This window comes from Tachyglossus aculeatus, chromosome 10 (assembly GCF_015852505.1).
Source record: "Tachyglossus aculeatus isolate mTacAcu1 chromosome 10, mTacAcu1.pri, whole genome shotgun sequence".
Lineage (NCBI taxonomy): Eukaryota > Metazoa > Chordata > Mammalia > Monotremata > Tachyglossidae > Tachyglossus > Tachyglossus aculeatus.
Window position 1 is genome coordinate 38,630,065 of NC_052075.1, and position 24,720 is coordinate 38,654,784.

Genomic DNA, 24,720 nt, shown 5'->3' on the forward strand with positions numbered 1-24,720 from the left:
AGTATATATATATTGGCAGATGTAAATCAGTAACAGAGGGTCTTCAGTCCCTGGCCCCTCCTCTGAGTACAACTCAGTCCACATCTTTTGACTTAGTTAATTCTAACTCTATTTCTGAATCTAGAGCCAACCACATCATAATCTATACTCCCGTGTAAACTCTTAAGTTTCCTAGTAGTAGTAGCAGTAGTGGTAGTAGTAGCATTTCTTTATCACCAACTTCTTGTGGGGCACTGTTCTAGGGACTTGGAAAGTACAAAATAAAAAAGAGACACATTCCTTGCCCACAGTGAGTTTACACTCTAATGGGAAAAATAAGTGCAGAAAGTAAAATGGATTTGAAGGTCGAATATTTGGGACTGCTTTTGGAAAAACTGAGAGACTGAATGACTTGCCTTGGCTTACAGGGAAAATTCAGAAGTTATTAAAAAGCCCTCAGACTCGCTGAAAACTGGGAATCATTCTGTCTTTGGTACAACTTTCACGCAGTTCCAAGAATCCTCTTTCTTGTCTTACACTGGCAGGAACCATCACCATCACTTTCCGCATTTCTTTTACAACTAACTTATTGTGGGGAGCTTGCAGGTTTCATCCTAGTCTAACTATATGTCTCCTCCCTTCCAAAATGTGGTCATCATCCTGAATCATAGCTGCCAACCATCTATTAATTCACGGACAATTTGCGGAGTTAAAATTGGTTGGGCCCAGATTCCCCCCCGCCCCCCCCACCAAATTTTAATGGGTAGGGGCAGGAGGTAGAGTGGGTACAACCCCCTCATAATTTTAAGTGCCTGACAATAAGGGGACCTGGGTTCTTATCTCAGCTCCACCACTCGCCAGCTGTGTGGCCTTGTCCAAGTCACTTAACTTCTTTGTGCCTAAGCTTCCTCATCTTTAAAATGGGAATTAAATACCCACTCTCCCTTCCCCTTAGACTTTGAGCCCTGCATTGGACAGGGGACTGTGTCCTATCTGCTCAGTATAGAGCTTGCCATATACTAAGCACTTAAGTGTGACAATTATATTTAAAATTGCAGGTATCTAGACGTCAGGGTTGCCAACTGCTGAAAATGATTTTTACAAAGTTTGCTGAGAATCCTGTTGGCTCCCGCCTCCTCCCCTGCTACCCATTCCCCACCCCTGCCTAGATGCTCTCAAGCCATGGCCTAGTGGCACGAGCATAAACTTGTGAGTCAGAGGATGTGGGTTCTAATTCTGGCTCCTCTTCTTGTCTGCTGTTTGACTTTGGGCAAGTCACTTAACATCTCTGGGCCTCAGTTATTTCATCTGTAAAATGGGGATTAAGACTGTGAGCCCCATGTGGGACAGAGACTCACAGGTACCTTGTATCTACCCAAGCACTTAGAACAATGCTGGGCACATAGTAAGTGCTTAACAAATACCATAATTATTATAATTATTTTAATGTTGGTTTAAAAAAAGTTGAAAGTCAGAAATATTGATTCATACCAATTGTAAAAATCAATTTTCGGCAGAAGGCAACCCTGTCCTGGGTACCCACCATCATTTCTTCACAAATCAAATCACTGTGTATTTTAAAAATCTTAATATACATATAAAGCAATGTTTTACATAAGCTACCAAGAACATGAGCTATTCTACCATTGGTAATTTCAGCCTATATGAAGGCAATCATTTAAAGCCAATAACAAGCAAGAAGCACAATGAACGTGCCAACAACTGCGTCGCATAAAGCACTGGAAAAGCTTTCTATATGACCATCATATTAGAGAGGTTTTGGCTTAGATATGATTTCTGCTGACTGAAGTTTGATCCATACTAGGGTTAACATTTTCCAAGTCTGTGGAAATCACTGCAGGGAACTGTTTTTATTTAGTTCCATAAAATCTTATTTCCAATTCTTTGGGTAATATATCTACCCAAGTTATCATAAGAAACATGCTTTTTAGTGGCGGCTGTGTGTAGCTATTTAGTCTAGGTAACTAAGACCTTTTTTGGGAAATTTATATGAAGCAACCTATTATTCTTTTTATTTTGTGGGAAGAAAAAAAATCTTCAAAATGCTCTTAACCCAACTTTTTTTAATGTGAAAAAAATTAACTATTGTTTATTGAGAGACCAGAAAATTACATTTCATATATTTTCATAGAGAGAAAATGCATTAAATTGGTTCTCAGATGTCTCGAGTCGCTTCTTATTTTATGGTTGGATAGAGAAATGTACCCATTTGAAGCAGCTTTTACTGCATATTAAACTCTCGTTTCATCCTGTTTGACGTTTGTTTTATTTATTGCTCGCCTGCTCCTTCCCCGCCCCTCCGTTTTACTCTTGATAGCACAGGGGATTCGGTTATATTTTTATCCCAGTAAGAGCGAGGGAGAGCCTTTTCTATTTCTTCCAGTCAATTTCCATGGGCCACCTAACTCACAGCCCCTGCAAAATCCCCTCAGAGAGTGGATTGCTGTCTGTGCTGGAGTGTAGAGAAGCAGAAGGTCGAGACATCCCAGCCTCGGTTATCTCCCCATTCCTGGAAAGACAAAGATTATGCACTCACTAGTCCACCAGTTAGATGGCCCATACTAGAGTTGTCAACTGTTTTGTCTTGCCTTCTTAGTTGTCTGTGGGCCTTTAGTGAGGAGGGAGTGCTAGCTCCCTTCTGAGTCCTGGGAAGCCTGGCAGGGTGAGGTGGAGGGGGTCCCAGATTCAGAATTAAAGGCTTCTTGACTTGGCTGGCTTTTCAAAGGAGAAATAAACCTCAGGTTGGCGCCAGCCTCCCTCGCCCGAGTGGCGGTGGTTTGGCCGGCTGGAGGATCACCCTTCTTCCGGAGGTCTGGAGTTCAAGGCTTCTGCCAACACTCCTTTCCAGTTCTGAACACAATGGGGGAGGTGACACGAGGGAAATCCTCAGGCAGCAGACCCGGCTGGAGCCATGGCTGAGTATTGGGAGCTGGATTGAGAAGGTAAAAGGGAAGGCACGAAAATCGGGTCTTAACACCCAGATCGAGGGCTATTGGAGAGGTGGCAGGGCAACCCCGGTCTCATCCCCCGGGCCTGGAATGCCCTCCCTCTGCCCATCCGCCAAGCTAGCTCTCTTCCTCCCTTCAAGGCCCTGCTGAGAGCTCACCTCCTCCAGGAGGCCTTCCCAGACTGAGCCCCTTCCTTCCTCTCCCCCTCGTCCCTCTATCCATCCCCCCCATCTTACCTCATTCCCTTCCCCACAGCACCTGTATATATATGTTTGTACATATTTATTACTCTATTTATTTATTTTATTTGTACATATCTATTTTATTTTGTTAGTATGTTTGGTTTGTTCTCTGTCTCCCCCTTTTAGACTGTGAGCCCACTGTTGGGTAGGGACTGTCTCTATATGTTGCCAATTTGTACTTCCCAAGCACTTAGTACAGTGCTCTGCACATAGTAAGCGCTCAATAAATACGATTGATGATGATGATGATGATGAGAGCCACCACCCATGACCAAATAAGCCTCCATCGGCAGATCGCAAACATATTTTCTTAAGCCCCTTAAATGTCAGCATGGGCTAGCCCTTTTGGAGGCATAGGCTCCCATAATAGGAGGAAATGACTATTTAAAACTTTTCTGTCGGACCCCAGATTGTAAACTGGATAAACTAAGTAACGGCTGACCCTGATTGTAATGACAGCTTGAGAGGCACAGGGAGAGATCAGCTAGCTTTTTAACCCATGCTGATAACCTAACCTCGGAAGAACTTGAAACTGAAACCTATGACCAAATTTTTCTTTCTCATCCATCTCGCAGGATAGTCCAGAGGGTGATTCGTGGCCTGTCGGAGGATGCGGAAACACTGGTAAGCTGCTGAAGCTGGATCTCTGTAGGCAGAGAAGTTTTTTTACGTGTTTTTTAATGAGGTTCAACATTATTCTTCTTCAGTAACAAAAGTAACCAACTAGTAACAGTGCTAGAGCCTTCACATTTCTGGGACATGAATTCAATCAATAAATAACATTGATTGAGTTGTGACTGTATGCCTAGCGCTTGGGAAAGTACAATGCAATTCATAGACACGCTCCCTACCCTCAAGGAACTTACACTCTAATGGAGGAATCAGACCTTAAAGTAAATTACAGCTGGGTGAAACAACAGAGTTTAAGGATATTTGCCTATGTGCTGTCGATTGGGGTGGAATGAATATTGAAGTGCCTAGGAAGTACGGTGTGTAGGTGACACAGAAGGGAGAAAAATAGGGTGGGAAGGTGAGAGGTTAGTCCTGGTAAGTATCTGGGTCTCTGCAATTTGGGGCAGGAGAGAATAAGGCCAAACTTCCTCTCAATTAGCCCCTAGGCTGGGTGGGAGTTAGGTTTGGATGGTCTGACTTAGAAGGATGGAGGTGTGAGAGAGAGAGACAGAGAAGATGCTTGGGATAAAGGAGAAGAATCCAAGGGAGAGGAGAGTCAGAGTTGGATGGAGACAACTACCAGGAGCAGAGAATTTCTGTTCTTTGCTGGCCAGTGGCTCATACTTGCCCTTTATACCCATTCCATCATCTTGCCTCAGAGGACAGAATCTCAGGGCCCAGAGGCCAAAGAAAAGCTCTTGATGTTAAGCAAACTCTGAGGTCAGGACACAAAATTTCATGACCATTAGTGTGGGTTGTGGAAGATCTGAACCCTGAACAATAATAATGGTATTTATTAAGCATTTACTAGGTCCCAACTACTCTTCTGAGCACTGGCGTATGTACAAGATAATCAGTCCCCATATGGGGTTGTCAGTCTAAGAAGGAGGGAAAGCAGATTTTGAATCCTCATTTTGCAGGTGACGGAACTGAGGCACAGAGAAGTTAAATGATTTGCACAAGTTCACACAGCAGGCAAGTGGCAGAACAGGGATTAGAACCTAGGTCCACTGACTCGCAGATCCATTCTTTTTTCTCTAGGTCATGCTGTTCTTCGGCTCCCTGAGCCTCCATTATTTTATTCTGCTTCCTCTTTGGAGAAAACCTCAAGCCTGACTGGAAATACTGTACTCAAAATGACTTTTGTTTCCAGCTCTCACAATGCAGAGACCTTTCTGACTTGCTAACGCCCAATGCAGGCCTTATATTTTTTAAAATAATAATATTATTATTGTATTTCTAATAATAATAGTAATGGCATTAAGAACTTTGAATTTGTGCCATGCTTTTACTTTTCCCAAAGCACTTTTAGATTAATTATTCCCTTTCTATCCTACCATCATCTCGGTGAGATTGGGTATATAATTAATCTAACGTACCATATGAGGCATGTTCTTTACAATTATTGTTTCTGCTTCCTCTCCTGTGTCCTAATTCAAAGGATGGGAAGCCTGGGTTTCTGTGGGCACAGTAATCAAGGTCTTGGTTGTACCCAGCCATAAAATTATTTTACGAGGCCTTTTTATGTGCTCCTCTATTGTTGGCGTTCTTGGAATGATATGTAGAAACCTCTCCTGGCCTCCCCTTGAGATAAAATGGGGTTATTAATCAAGAGCAGTGAATGGATGGAGATGAAATAAAACTTTCTTAGGGTGATTCAGAGTGAGGTTTTTTTCAGTTTCCATTCCATGCGGACCCCCACTTAGGAAGACTAGAGGCAGCCCACACTTCTCCCTGAGGTGCTCCTGATGCAAAGCTAATGTTCAGGGGCAGACTCAACTGGGGTCGGGGGCTATAGTGGGGAGGCACGGAGGAGGCATGGGGGGAAGAGAGGCCTAGCTGGAGTGTGACAGAAATGCAGTTTTCATAAGAGGCATTTGGTGGGAAGACAAATTCGCCTGGGAGTCCTAACAGTTCTACCAATCCTGAGTAGATGGGGTTGAACTACAACCCAACATGGCACCGCCTCCCCTTGCCAGTCAAGACACAAACTGATGCCAGCCTGGTGCCCTCTCCCACATGCATTCACGCAGCCATGGCCCAGGGCCGAGCCTTGCCCTCAGATACCCAGCGGCTGCGAAAGAAGGAAGTCAGGGTTGAAGTAGGAAGATTCCTCACAAAATTCCTCATCCCCAGGGTAAACCCAGAGGGAGGAAACTGAATTTGGTGACAATATGGGCTGTGCCCAGGGAATGTGCTGCCTCACTGAGGTTTCAGCACCAGACTTGGTATTGACTCTTCGCTTCTGTGGACTCACAAATTCCACAGACAATGTTTTTCATAGTATTTGTTAAGCCCTTACTATATGTCAAACACCGTCCTAAGCCCTGAGGTAGATTTGTATGCCAGGTAGATCATCAGGTTGACACAGTCCCTGTCCCACACAGGGCTTAAATTGAAGGGAGGAAAATTTAATCCCCATTTTATAGACGAGGTACATGAGGCACAGAGAAGTTAAGTGGCTTGACCAAGGTCATACAGCAGACAAGTGGCAGAGCTGGGATTAAAACCCAGGTCCTCTGACTCCTAGCGGAGCTCTTTCCAGTAGGCCGTGCTTTTCCCCTAATTTATTTTGGGCAGGGAATGCATCTGTTTATTGTTCTATTGTATTGTACTTTCCCAAGTGCTTAGTCCAGTGATCCACACACTGTAAGCTCTCAATAAATATGATTGAATAATTCTGTGAGTCCTGCCAAGCCAAGACCACCAAGCACACCTTGACTTTGGGCTGGCCCCTCAGTCTTAGCCCCTTGTTGCTGGCCACGGATTGAGGCAGGCGCCCTTATTGCTGAATCACCTCTGTAGTCTGGGGAGTTTTGTGTCCGTGGAAGCTAGGCCCTGAGTTCCAATTTGAGGACTGGAAAATGGAGTTTGAGGTGACTGCCAAGAAGAGGCAGGAGCAGAGAGTCACATGGGCTAGGGCAGGAGGAGACTGGCTGGGAAGGCAGGCTCTCCCAGAGAAGCCAAGGACATAGTTTCCAAGGGTCCTTGGAAGCTGGGCCGTGGGCATGATGGAGATTTGGAGAACTTCCTTCCCACCTACCTGGGCTAGTGTCGTGAGCTGCCCTGGGCAAATCCCAGCACCAGCCTAGGACTGCCCCTGGGACCTAACTTCAGTACACTTTAGTTTCCCCATCTGTAGAATGGGAATTCCATCACCAGGCTTTGAATCCCATGTGGAACAGGGATTGTGTCTGGCCGGATGATCCACCTTAACACTTAGAACAGTGCTTGGCACATAGTAAGTGTTTAACAAATACTGCAGTTAGTGTTATAAACAGGAGCAATTGGCCGTCAGGGGCTAACGTTTGGTCCAGTACAGGGGGAGAGTTAGGGAGCCAGGTTACTGGTAGTGCAGAATGTGCTCTCCTTGACCCTTCCTCCCAAGGCCATTCCCACAAGCCACTGCTTCCAGGAATTTCACTGAGGCCAATACATCCCTGTGTCCCTGCAATTCAGGGGGAAGCCAAAGGCAGGGACCCCCAAACAAATTGTCCCAATTGGCCTGCTAAGAAACAGCCCCACCTGACTTGGGGCAGACAGGCCGTCAGTCAATCGTATTTACTGAGTGCTTACTTTGTGCAGAAGCACTGTACTGTTTGGGAAAGTACAGTATAACAATATAACAGATATATTGCCTGCCCACAATGAGTTTACAATCTAGAGGGGACAAGAGAAGGCAAGGTCAGAGAAGCACTCAAATCCCCCATCTTTTCTGCATGGCTCTCTTAGAGCCCAGCATGGAGGGGATCTCTCTGGTCATGCGTCAGTCTTAGCTCTGCTCGCACGCAATGCTACAAATCTCCCAATGGAGAGCCTCATCTTCTAGCCCAGAGGATGGCTGTGTCTATGCCCCGTTGTTGTCAAGGGCATTATTAATGTCACATCAAACTTCATTCTTATGGACTTTAATTTTATTTCTAATAAGTACTTACAGATGCAAATCATGTCTAAGAGGAAAAGAATGGCTCCAAGAAGCATTATCATATTGTAGTGATTTTGCTTCCAGCTGTTTTTGGTTAACGGAGGAGTATTCCTCAGATACAAGTTAATGTCAACAGTGCATTAACAACATGACTGAATTTAATTACTGGAATTGAAAGGACAATGGGTAAAGAGACTTTTCTTTCCACCAGGAAAGCTGGATGTAGAGAGCCAGTTTAAAAGAGGTGCCCACATTCCTCCTTCCTTCCCCACCTCTTTGGCACACTGTGTTCATTTCCTTTGAAAAATGACATTGTGGAGAGGTAGAGGTGTGTGGGTGTGTGTTTTGCTAAAGTAAAAAGCCCAGAAGCATCACCCCAAAGGTTCATGTGTCTGACCATGTAAGAGCCTGGATGAAAAGGGTATTGGGGGTCATAGCGCACCATGGGTGGAACTGAAGACTGTGGTATAAAGCTGTTTTGGATTCTGAAGTCTCTGGTACTTACCTGTTGTGTGACCTTGGGCAAGTCATTTATCTTCTCTGTGCCTCAGTTTCCTCATCTGTAAAAACAAGGACAAGATAACTGTTATTTCTTCCCCTTTGACTGTGAGCCCCAAGTGGGATAGGGATTTTCCAATCTGCTTATATCTACCCCAACCCACAGAAAAGCACTTGACCCCAGTAGGCAATTAACAAATAGCATCTTTGTTGGTATTATACTTCTATTATTAATAAAACAAGTCCAATAGAGGGGGCACAGTAATATGTAGAAACCTGGGAGGTAGAAGGGAGTGCTGATGTTATCTGCTCATTCTATTCAGACCCATTTCCTTAGAGCAATAGAAACTGTGAAGGCCACTCACCAGCAGGCTAAGTGGATGAGAAGACCATCTGTCAGGGAAGGAAAAGCTGAGGAGTGAACCAAGAGGACTCTCCAGTGCCATTCTCCAGCCCCAGAAAGGATAGTAAATCAATCAGTGAGCACTTACTATGTGCAAAACACTGTACTAAGCACTTGGGAGAGTAATAATGATGATAATAATGGTATTTGTTAAGTGCTTACTCTATACCAGGTACTGTTCTAAGCACTGGGGTAGATACAAAGTAATTGGGTTGGACACAGTCCCTGTCCCAAATGGGTTTACAATCTTAATACCTATTTTACAGATGAGGAAGCTGAGGCACAGAGAAGTTATTTAACTTGCCCTAGGTCACATAACAGAAAAGTGTCAGAGCCTGGACTACATCCCATGACCTTCTGACTCCCAAGCCCATAATCTAGCCGCTAGGCCATGCTGCTTCTACATGAGCACTTATTATGTTCAGAGCACTGTACTAAGCACTTAGTAGAGTACAATATGACAGATTTATCAGGCACATTCCCTGCCCACAGTAAAGGAGGATTCTGGCTGATCATGCCTGACCACTGATTTAGAAGACTTGAAAAATGGACATCCCCACAGGATGCCCTGGGCCAGTGCAAGTGGAGGATGCTGAGGAAAACTGCTGGCAGTCTCAGAAGTCAGTCAGTCAGTTAATCATATTTATTGAGTGCTTGCAGTGTTCAGAGCGCTGTATTAAGCGCTTGGAAGAGTACATTATAGCAATAAACAGACATATTCCCATCCCACAACAAGCTTACAGTCTAGAGGGGGAGACAGACATTAATGTAAATACAAAAATAAATTACAGATATGTACAAAAGTCCTGTGGAGCTGGGAGAAGGGATGGCTGTGAGCCTGCTTTTGGGTAGGGACTGTCTCTATATGTTGCCCATTTGTAGTTCCCAAGCGCTTACTACAGTGCTCTGCACACAGTAAGCATTCAATAAATACGATTGAATGAATGAATAAAGGGAGCAGGTCAGGGTGATGCAGAAGGGAGCGGGAGAAAAGGAGGACTGAGGGAAAGCCTCTCAGAGGAGATGTGACTTCAATGAGGCTTCGAAGTAGGTGAGAGTAATTGTCTGTTGGATATGAGGAGGAAGGGTGTTCCACGCCAGAGGCAGGACGTGGGCGAGAGGTCGGTGGTGAGATGGATGAGATTGAGGTACAGGTACTCTACAGGTCCAGAAGGAGAACATCCACTCACCACTGTGGGATTCTTTCAATGTCCTGCTGCATAGAAATGGAAAATGGCCAGGCCACTGCTCCCCTTAGAGCTGAAAAGAGCATCTCAAAGGAATGCATCCACGTACTAGAGGGTTTTCCAGGAGATGCTGAATCTGTGGATGTCATCTGGGAAAGAAATGTTCCTAAGAAAGGCTAACCCATGCACCCAGGGCTCTGTGCAGTCCAACATGTTGAGAAGTTTGCCACCCAGGATGGCAATCGAGAAACAGCATGGCCTATTGAAAAGGCCGTGGGCCTGGGAGCCAGAGGACCTGAGTTCTAATCCCAGCTCAACCACTGGTCTGCTTTGTGACCTTAGATAAATCACTGAACTTCTCTGTGCCTCAGTTAGCTCATCTGTAAAATGGGGTTTAAGACTACGAGCCTCGAGTAGGACATGGACTGCGTCCAACCTGAATAGCTTGTATCCATCCCAGTGCTTAGTACAGTGTCCGGCACATAGTCAGCGCTTAACAAATACCATAAAAAAAAATAAAAAATCCTGTCTCCAGCCTTGACCAGCCATAAATGACAGACCATACATCAGAGGTTTCTATCTTCCTCCCCCCCCAACCCATGGACCACAAGGCATGGGGACAGTTGAGGTGACAATGCAGTTTGGGAGAGAGAGAGATTGAACAATAATAATAATAATAATGGCATTTATTAAGTGCTTACTATGTGCAAAGCACCGTTCTAAGTGTTCTAGTACAGTGCTCTGCAAACAGTAAGTGCTCAATAAATACGATTGATTGATTGATTGGGGAGGTTACAAGGTGATCAGATTGTCCCATGGGGGGTTCACAGTCTTGATCCCCATTTTACAGATGAGGTAACTGAGGCACAGAGAAGTTAAGTGACTTGCCCAAAGTCACACAGCTAATCGGTGGAGCCAGGATTTGAACCCATGACCTCTGACTTCCAAGCCCGTGCTCTTTGCACTGAACCACGCCGAACAAGCAAAGTTAGAGGCAGAAAGCTGCTACCACAATCACTAAATAGCACCCAAAACCAAGCTCTACCCTCCTCAGTGGGTTCTTAGTCAATAGTGATGATACAGATTCATTCAAGATGTGGCCCAAAATCCCCACACCGTGATGTGCCTAGAACTATTTAACTCTCCTCTTAGCCTACATATAGGACAATGTGAATAAAATTACTCTCAGCTATAGGGCCCTAAGGGTTATAAAATTTCACCAACTTTGACATAGAGTTGCACCTGAAGAGTCACTCTCCAATCCACTCTATTGCTTCCTCGCACCTGTAATGTATTATAGTGTCTCTCTTCTGCTAGCTTCTCCTTGTGTCCACTTCCCTTATTCTGTTGGAAGTTCTCTGAAGTCAGGGATCATATCTACTAAGTCTCTTATACTCTTCCTAGCAGTGCTCTGCACAGAATAAGTGCTCAGGAAATACTATCAATTAAGCAATGGTATTTTTTGAGTTCTTACCACGTGCAGAGCACTGTACTAAGTGCTTGGTAGAGTACAATACAACAGAAGATGAGGCAAATCTGCCACCTAGAGACCAACTTCATTTGGAGTTACCATGCCTGGATTTGGTTGAGTAGCACTGGTGAGAGGGATATTTTCTTTTTTAATAGTACTTGTTAAGTGCTTACTACATGCCAGGCACTATACTAAGTGCTGGGATAGATCAATCAATCAAGCATATTTATTGAGCGCTTACTGATAATCAGGCTGTGCACAGTCCATGTCCCATATGGGGCTCACAGTCTTAATCCCCATTTCATAGATGAGATAACTGAAGCACAGATAAGTGAAGTGATTTGCCCAAGGTCACACAGCAGACAAGTGGCGGAGTCAGGATTAGAACCCAGGTCCTTCTTACTCCCAAGCCAGTACTCTTTCCACTGCTTTCCTGCAGAAACAACAGTTAGGTTCCTGGGGGCCAGTCCTGCCATCTGCCTTTCTGGTTTCCACACTTCCAGCTGCTTGTGGATGTGCCGGGAAGGTTTAAGGGTGAACAAGGTCACTGCAGATAGGGTCAGGAGGGACATCAAGACTGCAGCTGTGGCAAAGCACAAAGACATGCTTTGTTTAATGCTCTGAGAGGCCAGACAGCACAGGGTGCGAGCACATTAAATACAGGAAACCAACCTCGCTGCTGATACCCGGCCGAAACAAGACGCTTAGCTACCCAAGTGTACAAGAGCAGGAGCAAAGGAGAATCCGATTTCTAGGGCTCTCATGGAAATGAACTCATCTTCAGAAATTGCCAGGCGAGGACAGAAGGTTTACAGAAACTGGGTCGCTCGTGGGTTTTTTTATGCTTGAAAAGCCTCTTTTTTTCCAAGAATTTCAGAACGATTTCCTCCCTTTTGTGCACTAATGCAGGCCTTTAAGAAACTGCGTTGGAGGTGACTGTGAACTTTCAGAAGACCTAATTTCAGGTCCCTCAGCCCTAAGACTGAATTTCTTCAGGCTGCAATCAATCAATCAATCAATCGTATTTATTGAGTGCTTACTATGTGCAGAGCACTGTACTAAGCGCTTGGGAAGTACAAATTGGCATCACTTAGAGACAGTCCCTACCCAACAGTGGGCTCACAGTCTAAAAGGGGGAGACAGAGAACAGAACCAAACATACCAACAAAATAAAATAAGTAGGATAGAAATGTACAAGTAAAATAAATAAATAAATAAATAGAGTAATAAATATGTACAACCATATATACATATATACAGGTGCTGTGGGGAAGGGAAGGAGGTAAGACGGGGGGATGGAGAGGGGGACGAGGGGGAGAGGAAAGAAGGGGCTCAGTCTGGGAAGGCCTCCTGGAGGAGGTGAGCTCTCAGCAGGGCCTTGAAGGGAGGAAGAGAGCTAGCTTGGCGGATGGGCAGAGGGAGGGCTTCAGGGTCTTGTTCTCTGCTAGGGGCAGTCAGAAACAGATGTGAATGGTGAAAGGGTTGGTGAAAGTCTGGAGGGATTGAGCAAAACTGTAGCAGCTGGGAGTTTTTATCATCCTATTACTGCAGCTCCATTCATTCAATCGTATTTATTGAGTGCTTACTGTATGCAGAACACTATACTAGTGCTTGGAAAATACAATTCAGCAACAGACAATCCCTACCCAACAGTGGTCTGCCCTGTATTTAAGGTAGTTGTCAACAAATATAATAAAAGATGGGTCATTCCATGAGGCCAAACAGGGAAAATGACCCCCAAATCATGTTTAACTCTACCTCTCCCTCCGTCTGTGTGTTTCTCCTATTTGAGGCTATTTGAAATATTGTGCCATTCCCCTCATCCTTTCTGAAGTTGAATTTATCATTCCAAGCCAGGACTCAACTTTAACAAAGTAACAGACAAAAACAATTCTCCATCAGGTCCATTATCAAACAACTTAAATTGGCCCAGAATAAAACCCAGCTCAATGGGCTCACATGTGACCTACAGATGGTGAGGGCTTTCCATGTCCTTTGGGCAATGTTCTTCTCTTCCTTCTCCCTCCCTGTCCCTGTCTTATTCTTTTTGTGGTCATCTCTCCCTGCTGCTCTTCGGCTCTAATACCCACATCTCTATTGCGTTCTCAACTTGCTCTCTCTTCTGAATTAATCCCTTGGTCCCATCTCTGCCCTTTGACAATTTCTCCCCTCCCCGACTTCTCTGTCTGCCTCAATCCCTTCTGATGACTCTCCCTTCCCCTTCATTTTGTCCTCTTTCTCCTCTGTGTGCCTTTTTTTCTGCCTGCTCCTGGGCAACTTTTTTCCTCACTGTCCCTCCTCTTCTTTCTTTCTGCTTTTCGTTGCCTTCCGATCTCTTTCCCTTTCCATCCCTCTCTCCTGCCTCCCCCTCTGCCAGTCCTTCCCTCCTTCCCCTTCCATTCCCACTCTTTGGCCCATCCACCTTAGTCCTTAACCGCACCAAGTTTCTCCTTCCCAGAATTCTCTGGACCACTCACCCCATGACTCTTTCACTCTGTTCTTTCTCACCTTACCAAGCAGGGTGTCTTGTCTCCATGTTTTAGTAGTTGTCAGTCAGTCATTCGTATTTATTGAGTACTCACTATGTGCAGAGCACTACAATAAGCGCTTGGGTGAGTACACTAGAACAGAGACATTCCCTGCCCATAGCGAGCTTACAGCCTAGAGGGGGAGACAGACATTAATATAAATAAATCAATTACAGATATGTACGTAAGTGTTGTGGGGCTGGGAAGGGGGTGGATAAAGCGAGCAAGTCAGGGTGACACAGAAGGGAGTTGAAGAAAAGTAAAAGAGGGCTTTATCAGGAAAACCCTTGTGGAGGAGAGGAAGTCCTCTTTGTCCTCATCAGCTTTCCAACCAGAAACTTTTTCAAGGGTCATTATTTGTGCCGATGCCTCCCCTCCATTAACCATTAATTAACAGGTAACAGTTGATCCTGCAACCCACCTATTATGCAGATTGTGTCCTGACTCGGAGCTCTCCCACATCTTGGGCCCCAGATACTTGCTTATTCAAAGCAGAGTCTGCTGACTCAGACAGGGAAGTTGGTCTCTCAGTAGGTGAGTTAACCTAGCTTACCTGACAACATTGCCTGGATGGCTCAAGAGTTCGGGGTGTCAGCTTATTCACTGTTTTTGAGTACCCCCAGGATGAACCTAGAAAGGCAGGGAAGGGGGAATCCATCTTACATCCTCTTGGTCTTGGCACTAATTGTCCGCCTTTAACACGCTGGATTCCAAGGGGTGAGAATGCGGATTCTCTGCTTAGCTTGAAAGGAAAGCGAGTCTGCCGTTTCCCAATTACTCAGTGCAGGCCCCCTCAAGAAGCTGGCATGCCCAACTATTGCGGTGGCTCCTCGGAGCAATGCCACAAAGCCAAGATTGCTTCCTTAAATGACTGTATTTTGCCAAGAAGGGGAAAACGCTTGAGGAATTACTCAACCATCCAGTTGGTCACATCAATACAAGTTAAGTGAGTTGGAGGAGGCAAAACTTTCTGCTAAAATTACCTGGGGGGCCTGGGACACGTCTGCTATTTGTAACCCAGTTTTACTGCCCCAAGACCTCCATTCCCTAAGAGGAGTAATTGGGAAGAATTAAGTGACCTCGCTCCCCCGATGTTATTTTAGTGCCCCGGACAGTGCCTAGTTCAGCAGCATTGAAAACTCCAGTAAAAAAGATCTGTGTCAGCACCCAATTCCTCCTCCCTTTCTTCCCTCTGAGGATCCACAATGGGAAGTCCAGTGTCCATCCCACTGTGTTTCTGCATGGAGCCAGGTGAACCTTAAGCTTGTTGCTCTATGTTTCTTTCCTCACCCATTTAGATTGGCAGCCTCCTCTAGACCAAGGATTGGTCCGACCTGTGTTTTCTTGGAATTACCCCACCACTTAGTATTGTGTTCTGCTCATTGAATGCTCACCTATAAAATGGAGATTGAGGCTATGAGCATCACATGGGATGGGGACTGTCTCCAGCCCGATTTGCTTGTATCCATCCCAGCACTTAAAACAGTGCCTGGCACATAGTAAGTTCTTAGCTAGTACCACAATTATTATTAATGTAAATGCTGTCTGAGCCATGCAGGCAAAAAAATATCAGAGAGGCTTGGAACAGCCATTTTGGCTTAGAGCCGATCCCAGAAATCTCGACTCCAGCCCACACAACCAATGGATAGGACGCTCTTTAGCTGTTCATACCTTTCCCACTCCCACCTCAATAAGCCCCCTAATCTGCTGTCTGTCAAGTGGTCGAAGGATGGTCTCCGGGGCCCAGGCAGACCAGCAATGGGGAAAGAGGAAGGTAAAGAATCCTCAGCTGCCCATGATAAACTGGAAGAAAGAGGTTCATCTTAGCAATTCCAAAGCAGAAAAGGCAGAGGGGCTCATGTGATTCGAGGTTTAATAATTTTGCTCCATTCCAAGACCCTAAAAGAGGAGACCTCCCTGCCCTCCTTTCTCTCATCGTTTTGCAAGCTTGGTGAGAGAACAACTTGTGCTCACTAATTAAACATAAAAGTCGGGATCATAGGAAAACATTTTAAAACAGTATTTTTAAAAATATTGGTAACAAAACATCCACAATTCACCCCCTGTTGTCGCTCCTTTGGCTCGGGTGCCTTGAGCCATCAGTCACACTTGGCTACATTCTTGAATCTGTCCGAGCCAAACCAAACAAAACTAATGAGGGGAGAATGTTGATGGAGTCAGTATCTTTTGCCTCAAGTAAGGTTTTATAGGTGGGACTTCTTTTATATTTGCTATTTTTCATTTTCTTTTTATTCATTTATTCTGTAGCATTTATTGAATGCCTACTCCGAACAGAATGTTATACTAGGCTTCTATAAGAGTATAATAAAAGATAGCCCTTGTCCTCGAGGAGTTTAAAATCTACAGGGGAAATAAAGACAACAAAAATTGTACAAGTTCAGGAGGAGCAGGAGGGAAAACGTAGCTACAGTAGCAAGAGCATGAAAAATGAATAAATTAATGAATAAAGGTAGCACACATATCAATATCTATCAACCGTCAAGCAATCATATAGAATTTTTCAAGTGCTTACTGTATGCAGAGCACTGTTCTAAGCACTTAGGAGGTTACAATAGAAGAAGTAGATCTAATCCCTGCCCGCAAGGAATTTTCAGTCTAGCAGGGGAGTGAGACATCAAGTAATTTATAAATAGGGGGAAGTGCTCAAATAGTGTTACATGTAGCATGGCCTACTGGATAGAGCATGGCCCTAAGAGTCAGAAGGTATTGGGTTCTATTCCCGGCTCCGCCACTTATCTGCTGTATGACCTTGGGCAAGTCACTTAATTTATCTGTGCCTCAGTTACCTCCTCTGTAAAATAAGGATTAAGGCTTTGAGCCCCATGTGGGACAGGAACTGTGTCCAACCCGATTTGCTTGTATCCACCCCAGTACTTAGTATAGTGGTACATGGTAAGCACTTACCAAATGCTGTTATTATTACTACTAATAATATTATTATTAATAGTTATTATTATTACTTAATTTCTCTGTGCCTCAGTTACCTCATCTGGGGAAAGGAGATAGGACTGTGAACACCATGTGGGACAGGGACTATGACTGTGGCCAACTCAATTTGTTATCCACCCCAGTGCTTAGTACAGTGTCTGTCGTATAGTGAATGCATAACAAATACCACAGTTATTACTAGAGTATGTAAAATTGGTTCACAAAAGTACAGCGAGAAGTAGTGGCTGCAAAAGTGCTGACACGATAATAAGGAGGATATGTCCTGGGAAGGAGAAAAAGTAATTTGCAGAAAGACCTGTGGAAGAGGTGGGATTTTAGAAGAGGTTTGAAGATGGGGAGACCTCTAGCTTGGCTAATTTGAAGCAGAAGGGAGTTCCAGAAAAGAGGAAGGATATGAGCCAGGGTTTGGAGGTGGGAAAGTCAAGTTAAGGCACAATGAGAAGGTGAAATTGGGAGGAAAGGAAAGTGTGAATGGAGAGTGTAATAGAAGAGAATAAATAGGTAAGAGAGGGAGAGTTGATGGCATTCCTTAAAGCTAATATTCGGAGGTCTGATGCAAAGATAAATGGATAGCCAACGGAGGTTTCTGAGGAGTGGTCTCAGACACATCAATCAATTGTATTTATTCAGTGCTTACCGTGTGCAGAACACTGTACTAAAGGCTTGGGAGTATACTGTACAGTAGAGTCCGGAGACATGATCCCTGCCCACAAGGAACTTACAGTCTGGAGGGAGTAGAATGTTTTGGAAAGATGATCAAGTGAAAAAACTGTAAATGGAAGAGTCCAGAAAACCAGTGAAGAGGCTGATACAGTAGTTAGGCCAGGTTCTGCAAATGCCTGAACCAGAGTGTCAGTTGTTTGGCTGGAGAGGAAAGGAGAGGTCCAGAAAATGTTGCGGAGGAAAGACCGACAGGATTTCTCAGCGAACTGGATATGAGAGTTGAAAGAGAACAAGAAATTGCGGATACTGCCAAAGTTGCAAGTTTTGGAAACAGTTGTGAACCAAGATGGGAAAGTTAGGCAAAGAGAGGATTTAGGAGGGAAGATGAGGACTTTAGTTTTTGATATATTAAGCTTGAAGAACCAGCAGGATATTCATGTGGGGGTGATGTGTAGGCAGGAGGAAATGCAAAGTGGAAGGTGAGGCAAGAAGCTGGGGATAGCAAGACAGATTTGGCAGTCACCTACATAGAGTTGGTAGCTGAAGCCATAGGAGCTGAAGGGGTGAATATAAAGTGGGAAAAGCAGGAGACACAGAACAGAGCCTTAAAGGCCACCCAACTGTTAGGGGTTGAGGAATGAAAGAGGGAAATGAAAGGTAGGAGAAAAACAAGGAGTGAAGTGAGTCATTGAAACCAGAGCTAGATAGGGTCACCAGGAGGAAAGAGTCAAAACAGACAAGAGGTCATGGATTTGGATTGAGTTTGTTAGATTCAGGGAAGGTCTCTGGTAACCTCAAAGAGTGCATTTCAGTGGTGTGAAGGGACCATAAAGTGGATTGTAGTGGACCAAGAAGAGCGATGGAAGAGAGGAATTGGAGGCAGGGGATGTATCAACACATTCCAGGAATTTGGAAAGTAGCATGGACTAGAGGAAAGAGCATGGGCCTGGGCGTCAGAAGACTTGGGCTGTAATTCTGGCTCTGGCAATTGCTTGTTGTGTGAAGTCGTATCTCTGTGCCTCAGTATCCTCAACTGTAAAATGGGGATTAAATCCTACTCCCTCCTACTTAGACTATGAGCCCCATGCGAGTCAGGGCCTGTCCAGCTTGATAAACTTATATCTATACATCTACCCCAGTACTTAGAGCAGTGCCTGACACATAGTAAACGTTTAACCAATACCATAAAAAAATTGGGCAGGAATTGGAGCAGGGAAATTGGGGCAATGGCCGGAAAGTTTAGAGGGAATGGAGAGAAGGCATTGTATTATGATGAGAGTTGAGCAGGGACAAAGGGAGAGGGAGGGAAACCATGAGAGAGAGAGAGAGAGAGAGAGACTGAAGATGGCAGTTTGGGAGGGAAGAACAGCAGAAAGAAGGGAGGGAAGCAGAGTGCTAAGAATAATAATTGTAGTATTTGTTAAGGGTTTACTATGTGCCAGGTACTGAACTAAACGCTGGGGTCGATGCAAGAAAATCGGGCCAGATACAGTCCCTGTTGCACAAAGTGCTCACAGTCTCAAGCTCCATTTGAAGGATGAGATAACCGAGGCACAGGTAAGTAAAGTGTCTTTCCCAAGGTCACACAGCAGGCAAGTGGATTAGAACCCAAGTCCTTCTAATTCCCAGGCCCTTGCTCTATCCTCTAGGCCACGCTGCTTCTCGGACTCTTCAGATGACCTGACCAGGGAGGGTGGTTGATGCCTGGAGGAAGTAGGATCTCCAGACAGGTTTAAAGACTGGTGGGACTGAGCTCTAGTGTCTTTGAAGGAGGAGACAGTTCCAGGCAGAAGGGATAGTAGGCGAAGAGAGTGGATAGATAGTGGATAGAGAACAGTCCTGGGAGTCAGAAGGACCTGTGTTCTAATCCTGGGTCCACCACTTTTCTGCTGTGTGACCTTGAACAAGTCGTTTAACTTTTCTGTGCCTCAGTTACCTCATCTGTAAAATGTGGATTAAAAGACTGTAAGCCCCATGTGAGACAGGGACTCTATCCAACCTGACAACTTTGCATCTACCTCAGCATTTAGTACAGTGCCTGACCCATAGTAAGCACTTACCAAATACCATAAAATACACTAAAAAATAATTAAACAATCCCTTAAACAGCAAGTCCCAAATGGGACAGGGACTATGTTTGATCCACTCATATCGCATCTACTACCCCAGTACTTAATACAGTGCTTGACGCACAATACGCACTTCATACCATTATTATTAGGTAAGGTGGAAAGCAATTTTTATTATCTAATCTTCTAACTACAATCCCCTTGAGCCTGGGGTCGTGAGGCTACAGCCCCAACAAGAAGACTATCTGTTGGCAGCAGGCAGAAAACGGGGAACTTCTCGGGAACATGTGTGCCCCCTCAAAGTCCTTTCTCTTGCTGCTGGGATGTCTTGCTCCGGCCAACCCATTCCCTACTCCACAAATTATGACAGCTCATCATTGGCTACTTCTCCTTTGCCCTTCCGAGTGGCGAAGATCTCAGCCGCTGCTGCTCCCATTTTCCCAACTGTCTTGCGGTATCTCTTCTGCCCCTCCAAGTCCACTATCCCATTAGATTTCCTAGCTGCCCACTGAGAGCCAGGAAGATCTAGACTCTCTGTTCCGCGCTATTCGATGTCCAGTTGCGAGCTAATCCAGCAGAGGCAGGGACCCAGTTATTCCCAGGTCACCTTTGGCCCCCTGTCCTTCCGTGGCCGTTCAGACCAGCTGGGGGGCTTTGGGTGTCAGCTTCCAGGACATAAGTTTCTGTGATCAGCAGCGGAGATTCTTAGAACCGGGCCCTGTGAAGCTCGTCTCCTCTGAAGGCTTGCCAGGAGCAGACTCTGGCAGCCGGCGGGGTACAGTCCAAAGCATATCTGTGCAAGAAGGAGACTTTGCTGACTTTCCCAGGGTGTGAAGGAAAAGTACCAGCAAAGAAAGGGAGCCTGGTTATCTCCGCCAGTCCAACGAGGATGGAGGGCTCTATTATCAGCCAGCTTCTTATCCCACGTAATTGAAGGCAGACCGGAGTTGGCTGGAGCCTCAACAGTCATAACCCAGTGTAGGTGGAGAAGTGTTTCTAACGAACCTAGATCCAAAACTCAGGAAAGTAAATGTAGAATGGGATGGGAACGCATACGTTACGGTGGAAACTTCAGATAATTCAGGGAATCTAAAAAGTAAATGGGATGCAGCATGTCATAGTGGATAGAGCACAAACTTGGGAGTCAGAAGGTTGTGAGTCCTAATGCTGGCTCTGCCACTTGTCTGCTGTGTGACTCTGGGCAAGTCACCTCGCTTCCCTGGGCCTCAGTTTCCTCATCTATAAAATGGGGATTAAGACTGTGAGCCCCACGTGGAACAGGGACTGTGTCCAACCCCATTTCCTTGTATCTAACCCAGAGCTTAGTAAAGTGCCTGGCACACAGTAGGCACTTAACAAATAACAAAATAATTGCCATCAAGTGTGAAAGCTCACATGGGTTTATGTATTGGTGCAACCCCACAGATTACCATGTATCTACCCCAGCATTTAGAACAGTGCTTGGCACATAGTAAGCGTTTAACAAATACCATCATTATTAGGGTATTTTGGACTAATAAATGTATACTTTATATTGCACAGAGCGAGACGCCAATATTAGGGGTTATAGGGACCCTGCCCTTGAAGAGTTTGTAATGTAATGGGGTAGATAAGCATACATGGAACCCTCAGATATTCATAGATATGAGAGCAAGAGCATAGATAAAAATTGCACAAATGGAAGTCTTTATTTAATCAGGTAGCCATCAGATATACATATGCTTGTTAAGGAGACTGATGGAGTAGGGTGACCAGGAAGGTGGGGGAGATTAGTCACAGAATATCACTTGGAGACTTTGAAAGCAAGGAGAGAGCTGAGGTTTGGTGACTTGAGCAGGAATGAATGCAGTAGGTGCCTGGAAGTGTAAAATAAAAGTAAAATGCATGCTTCCGGTTCTTGAGGATCTTAGAATTTCCCGACGAGCAGACAGAAATGACTTGCAAATAGTGAGAGCAGGAAGAAAAGCAAGGGTGCAACTGGTACTGTGAGAATTTGGAAAAAAAAAGACTAAATAAATGAAGAACATAAATCGAAAAGGCATAAGTGCTAAGAGTTCACGTACTGAGTTGAAGGGGGATTATTATTATTATTACGATGATGATGATGATGATGATGATGATGATGATAATGATGAAGCCACAACTCGAGCCGCGCTGGATCGCTTAGAGAAGCAGTGTGGCTCAGTGGAAAGAGCCCGGGCTTTGGAGTCAGAGGTCATGGGTTCAAATCCCGGCTCCACCACTTGTCATTCATTCATTCATTCAATCATATTTATTGAGCACTTACTGTGTGCAGAGCAGTGTACTAAGCGCTTGGGAAGTACAAGTTGGCAACATATAGACACGATCTCTACCCAACAACGGGTTGTCAGCTGTGTGACTTTGGGCAAGGCACTTCACTTCTCTGTGCCTCCGTTCCCTCTTCTGTAAAATGCCATGCTGTAGAGAAGCAGCGTGGCTCAGTGGAAAGAGCAAGGGCTTGGGAGTCAGAGGTCATGGATTCAAATCCCGCTCTGCCAGTTGTCAGCTGTGTGACTTTGGGCAAGTCACTTAGCTTCTCTGTGCCTCAGTTACCTCATCTATGGGGTATGAAAGCTATGAGCCCCATGTGGGACAGCCTGATCACCTTGTATCCTCCCCAGCGCTTAGAACAGTGCTTTGCACATAGTAAGCGCTTAACAAATGCCATCATTATTATTATTATAAAATGGGGATGAAGACTGTGAGTCCCCCGTGGGACAACCTGATTAGCTTGTAACCACCCCAGCGCTTAGAACAGTGCTTGGCACATAGTAAGTGCTTACTAAATGCTATCGTTATTATTATTATTATTATTATTATAAAGTGGGGATGAAGACTGTGAGCCCCCGTGGGACAACCTGATCACCTCGTAACCTCCCCAGCGCTTAGAACAGTGCCTGGCACATAGTAAGCGCTTACTAAATGCCATCATTATTATTAATCACTCATTCGTATTTATTGAGCACTTACTGTGTGCAGAGCACTGTACTAAGCACTTGGGAAGTACAAGTTGGCAACATATAGAGACAGTCCCTACCCAGTAGTGGGCTCACAGTCTAGAAGATTATATTATATTATTATATGATATGATATATATTATATCAATCAATCAATCAATCATATTTATTGAGTGCTTACTGTGTGCAGAGCACTGTACTAAGCACTTGGGAAGTACAAGTTGGCAACATATAGAGACAGACCCTATCCAACAGTGGGTTCACAGTCTAGAAAATATATTATTATTATTATTATTATTATAAAGTGGGGATGAAGACTGTGAGCCCCCCGTGGGACAACCTGATCACCTCGTAACCTCCCCAGCGCTTAGAACAGTGCTTGGCACATAGTAAGCGCTTACTAAATGCCATCGTTATTATTAATCCCTCAATTATATTTATTAAGCGCTTACTGTGTGGAGAGCACTGTACTAAGCGCTTGGGAAGTACAAGTTGGCAACATATAGAGACGGTCCCTACCCAACAGTGGGCTCACAGTCTAAAAGATTATAATATTATATATTATAATTATTATTATTAAGTGGGGATGAAGACTGTGAGCCCCCCGTGGGACAACCCGATCACCTCGTAACCTCCCCAGCATTTAGAACAGTGCCCGGCACATAGTAAGCGCTTACTATGATACTTGTTAAGCGCTTACTATGTGCCAGGCACTGTACTTAGTGCTGGGATAGATACAAGGTAATTGGGTTGGACACAGTCCCTGTTCCATAGAGGGCTCACAGTCTTAATCCCCATTTTACTGAGGAGGTAACAGACCAAGAGAAGTTAAGTGACTTGCCCAAGGTAGCACAGCACACAATTCTGGGAGTCAGAATTGGCACCCAGGTCCTCTGACTCTTAGGCAGCGTGGCTCAGTGAAAAGAGCCCGGGCTTTGGAGTCAGAGGTCATGGGTTCAAACACCAGGTCTGCCAACTGTCAGCTGTGTGATTTTGGGCAAGTCACTTAACTTCTCTGGCCTCAGTCACCGCAACTGTAAAATGGGGATTAATAATAATGATGGCATTTATTAAGCACTTACTATGTGCAAAGCACTGTTCTAAGCGCTGGGGGGGATACAGGTGATCAGGTTGTCCCATGTGGGGGGGGCTCACAAGCTTAATCCCCATTTTACAGATGAGGTAACTGAGGCACAGAGAAGCTAAGTGACTTGCCCAAAGCCACACAGCCGATAAGTGGTGGGGCCGGGATTCAAACCCATGACTTCTGACTCCCAAGCCCGTGGAATAATAATAATAATGGCATTTGTTAAGCGCTTACTATGTGTAAAGCACTGTTCTAAGTGCTGGGGAGGTTACAAGGTGATCAGGTTGTCCCACGGGGGGCTCACAATCTTCATCCCCATTTTCCAGATGAGGGAACTGAGGCACAGAGAAGCTAAGTGACTTGCCCAAAGCCGATAAGTGGCGGAGCTGGGATTCGAACCCATGACCTCTGACTCCCAAGCCCGTGGAAACCCCCTGTGGGACCACCTGATCACCTTGTAACCTCCCCAGCGCTTAGCACAGCGCTTTGCACATAGTAAGCGCTTAATAAATGCCATTATTATTATTATTACTAAATGCCATCGTGATTATTATTATTATTATTATCATCATCATCATCAATCGTATTTATTGAGCGCTTATTATTGAGCGCTAATAATTATTATTGAGTGCTAACTATTGAGCGCTTATTATTGAGAGCTAATAATAATAATAATAATATATATTAATAATATATAATAATTATATATTTATATATAATTATATATAATATATTATATATAATTATTTATAATATATTATATATAATTATATAATTATATATAATATATTATATTATATATTATATATAAATATGATTATATAATTATATATAATTATATATATTGTATAATATAATAGTAATAATAATAATCATATAGTAATAATTATTCTTATTATTATATTATATTATAATATTATAATATTATATTATAATATATTATTATAATATATAATATAATATTATAATATCATAATATTGTATATTATATATAAATATAATTATGTAATTATATATGATTATATATATTGTATAATATAATAGTAATAATAATAATCATATAATAATAATAATAATAA